The sequence below is a fragment of the Felis catus genome, chromosome B2, assembly GCF_018350175.1.
Source record: "Felis catus isolate Fca126 chromosome B2, F.catus_Fca126_mat1.0, whole genome shotgun sequence".
Lineage (NCBI taxonomy): Eukaryota > Metazoa > Chordata > Mammalia > Carnivora > Felidae > Felis > Felis catus.
In genome coordinates, this window is record NC_058372.1 from 18,307,277 (window position 1) to 18,311,832 (window position 4,556).

At 43.5% G+C, this 4,556-nt stretch overlaps 1 long non-coding RNA gene across 1 annotated transcript; it reads left to right on the forward strand.

Moving 5' to 3' along the window:
- The first annotated feature begins 330 nt into the window (after positions 1–330).
- Positions 331–1,064, forward strand: LOC109500137. Its single transcript, XR_002157772.2, has 2 exons — positions 331–469; positions 827–1,064. It is a non-coding gene; the product is annotated as an uncharacterized LOC109500137 (long non-coding RNA).
- The last annotated feature ends 3,492 nt before the right edge of the window (positions 1,065–4,556 follow it).

The following is a 4,556-nucleotide window of genomic DNA, read 5'->3' on the forward strand; positions in this document are numbered from 1 at the left end:
GTCTCAAAATACCTCGGAAAGCTTGTGAAGCACCAGTTGCTTTTCCCATTGATGATAAAGAAGGTATAGGTGGCGCAGAATCAACCGATACCTAAAAAAACACAAAGCAAGTCATGGCCCAGGACCCTTTTTGGGCCCTTCAGTTGCTACAGCTGCCGTCTTTAAAAAAAAAAAAAATTTAACATTTATTTATTTTTGAGACAGAGACAGAGCGTGAACGGGGGAGGGGCAGAGAGAGGGAGACACAGAATCTGAAACAGGATCCAGGCTCTGAGCTGTCAGCACAGAACCCGACGTGGGGCTCGAACTCACGGACCGCGAGATCACGACCTGAGGGGAAGTCGGCCACTTAACCGACTGAGCCACCCAGGCGCCCCTACGGCTGCCATCTTAAGTGGTGTTCTACTCTGAGCCAGGGTCTCTTTTGTCGGAGCGAAGAGAATGAAGAAGGCCCCACGCCTGTCACATGGTAGGCTCTTCCTCTTTGTTGAAGGAAAATCAACAACGATGAGCCTGAAACCCGTGACAGAGGCAGAGACCGTTGGGGAGTGTTCGGGTCTCCCTCCGAGCCCGTTCTGTTCCTTCCTCCAGCCAGCCGGACTCTGCCTCCCCTTTCCCCCCAGACAGGTGTGATCTGCCAGACTGCTGGTCTACCCGCTGCCAGTGCTGCAGGGGAGGCCGGGGTGAGGAAAGGGAGGGCTCAGAACCTGCACTCACCCTTGCTCTAGTTCTCTTGCTGCCGCCTTTGGGAACGGGCCTCGGGCTTGACCCTTTTACACAGTTTCCGTTCTGGGCTGTAGCCCTGTTTGTCTCCTTTCTGTTCCAGGCTCTGACCAGACCATTTGTATCTTCACTCTGCCTTTTGGGAGCGCACAAAAGGGGAACGAGGATAGAAGATTAGGGAGAGCAGCAAGTGTGTTTGATATGGCTCCTTCTTTATGCACATGCGGGGTATGTGGGCACACCAATACGGAAGTGTAATAATAGCTTTTTCTCCTTTCTGCCTGTCTCAGTCCTGCCCACCTCCAAGTCACTTCCTACATAAAGGCTTCTTGTCTGATCCACTCATCTGTCATTTAGCTATCTGCTTGCTCGGTAGTCATTTGCGGTTGCCTTTTGTGGTATGTCAATGTGTATTATTTTTTCGCCTCCTGTGATTCACTATTGCCCCCCTCAACTCGATGGCCACTTCCTCTGGAATAATTGGGACGGGACCGCGAATTACATATTTGTGGAACTTAGCACAGGGTGGCCATTCAGGACATCTGAATGAAACGGACAATGGCTGTTTTTCAGAGGACGGACGGAGGGACAATGACTTTGACTTAGTCCCATGAGGTCACACAGACAGAGGTGGTAGTAAGACAGGAAAGTCGGGCTGTGCTTTTCCCAGGCAGCACTCGGTTGTGACTGCCCCAGAAAAAACTCGTGTCTGAGCTGCATGCAGCTTGCAAGATACCCTATGGTCCGTGTTCCTTCTGAGGTTACCATTCCGTGGACAAGCCATCAGAATTGCCCATATCCTCCGAAGCCACTTATCCGGAACACTCAGCTAGCTGTTGACCTGATGAAAACTTGGTTTGACGGTTTGGTTGTCTGTATTTAATTTCAGTAGAGGAACAGCATCTCGCCTACAGTGCCTTTCCAGACTGCTTTACACTTAACTTTGGTCGGCTAATGCTTTTACTGAAAAGGGCTTGAAACCATTGACAGCCTTTGTTTGAAAAGAAGCTGCGTGGTATAAGGAGCTAAGATATTATTTAAGATAGGTGACAAACTACCAATCTTATTTGCTAAGTGTCTTTCGCTGAAGCGTGCCAAGTAGGCCATAAACTAGACCTGGTAACTGATTTTTTAAAAAATAATGTATCACTGGAGAAGCTTAATCCGAATGCTGCAGAACATAAAACACTTCTGTAATGAGGAATCTGCAACTTACAACATAATGCTTTTGTAACTCTGGACCTCTTGGGGGAAAAAAAAATAAAATGAGTCATTAGGTCCGTGAAAGGCAATATACGCATTCAGCTTTAAATGTGCTCCGCAGACAAGCTCTTTTCTCTGGGACACAAGGCTTTTCCTTTATCAGAAGAACATCGTCGTCCTCCTACAGGAGAGGTTATTAGACTGGGTCGTAGGAGTCATCAGTGCCTACCTGTTTCCGTCTATTTCCACACTGAAGATGACGTGTGCCTTTGCAATACATTTATACGCTTACACAACCTTTTATGGATGCCTGTGTCGACTGTAGCACTGCGGAGGCAAAATGTGCTTCTCGAACTACAGGCTGATTATTGGCTTTATAAAATCAAAGGAGGGCAAGAACACCAACTCCCACCTTCCCTCCACTAGGTTACATTTATGGGGATTAACTACATTATTCAATGTATTTCTTAAGAATTAAATTAATCATAATGCATTTGGATTCCCTGAGTATTCTCACAATTAATTTGTGCTATTGAGTTATCAAATATCCCTTTCTTAAGGGATTAGCTCGTTTCTGATGTTTTGCACTGGTGTCCCGAGAAGTAATTTTGGACTAAAAAAAAAAAATTGGATCCTTTTTCCAAGGATTTGTTTTTAATCTCCAAAGGAATTCTTGGAACACCGGAATAAAACAGTACAACAGTGGCTAATCCCTTAAGTAAGGATTTCTGATCACCCAATAACACAAATTAGTAAAAATAGCACGGAAGGGAAATGCTCTCCTCGTCTCATCTGCTTTCTTCCTTCCTCTCTTTCTTTCTTTCTTTCTTTCTTTCTTTCTTTCTTTCTTTCTTTCTTTCTTGTTTATTTATTTATTTTGAGAGAGAGAGAACCAGAGAGAGCAGGGGAGGGTCAGAGAGAGAGGGAGAGAGAATCCCAAGCAGGTTCCGTGACTCAGGGCTGGATCCCACAAAGCACAAGACCTGATCTGAGCTGAAATCAAGAGTTGGACGCCTAAACCCACCGAGCCACCCAGGCTCCCCTTGTCTGCTTTTTTCATACTAAACACCAAGACCGTCCCTATTTCAAATCCACAGCTCCTGGATTATCGCAGAACTTTAAAATTCAATTTCAGAACATTGTGTATTTTAATAACCTGTTTCAGGTGATCAGATATCCCCGAAAATACCCAGAATTTTTAAAATGCCTCCGTTCAAATTTTAAAAATTCTTTCCATAATGTCACTTAACTTCCTTTCCAAAATCAAATCTGATCATCTTTGACCCATTATGCAAGGTGGCATGTGGGAAAGGGCTTTTATTTCAGGCAACTGATGAGATTGTTGATCCTTTCAAAACAATGGGTCCATGAAATCAGGACTAAAATAAAGCACAATGCTAGATAATCTGTTTATACATACTTATTTACTTAAGGTAATCTGGTCAAGTCCTCATCGGCAGTTATATTATGGCTGTGATGTCACCAGCAGGAAATAGTTCACAGCTAAGAAAGTGTGGTTATGAAACTACTTTAAAGAGCACAACAAATCTAGAGAGATGCTTCTAACATTGAAGCCAGTAGACTCGGAGGATGTAAAGGAAATGTTTTGGATCAGTTTTGAGAACACTGGGTTTATATTTTGAAAATCACAGTACTAATTGAACCTGAAGCCTAAACTACTATGAAATCAAAATAAATTGAAACGTATTGAGAAACTATTTTGAGTTTGGCAGTTTTGGATTTATAAAAGAGATTTTTAAGCCATAATATATATTTTTATGCTAAAAGCATACCTCGATCTTTAAAAGAACAATCTGCTCTTGATATCTTAAAAGACATCCAGGGGTGCCTGGCTGGCTCAGTTGGTAGAGCATGTGACTCTTGATCTCAGGGTTGTGAGTTTGAGCCCCATGTCGGGTGTAGAAAGTACTTAAAAATAAAATCTTAAAAAAAAAAGTTTTTTTTTTTTTTTTAACGTTTATTTATTTTTGAGACAGAGAGAGACAGAGCATGAACGGGGGAGGGTCAGAGAGAGAGAGGGAGACACAGAATCTGAAACAGGCTCCAGGCTCTGAGCCATCAGCCCAGAGCCTGACGCGGGGCTTGAACTCACGAACTGCGAGATCATGACCTGAGCCGAAGTCGGACGCTCAACCGACTGAGCCACCCAGGCGCCCCTGTTTTTTTTTTTTTTTTTTTAACATTTATTCATTCTTTGAGAGACAGAGAGAGACAGTGTGAGTGGGGGGAGGGGCAGAGAGAGAGGGAGACACAGAATCCAAAGCAGACTTCAGGCTCTGAGCTGTCAGCGCAGAGCCCGACACAGGGCTCGAACTCATGACCAGTGAGATCATGACCTCAGCTGGAGTTGGACGCTTAACCAACTGAGCCACCCAGGCGCCCCTTAAAAATAAAATCTTTAAAAAAAGAAAGAAAGAAAGATACTCAGTGCATAGAATAGAGAGAGAAAAAAAAAAGAAAACCATCTTTCTTTTTTTCATACATTTTTCCCAGGTAGTATTCAAAAAGCATATCATTTAATATTTAATTCAATGAGCATTGATTACCATCATCTATAACCTCTTGTGAGAACAAAAAGTACAACCAAATCATGGTCACCTCTTTCATGA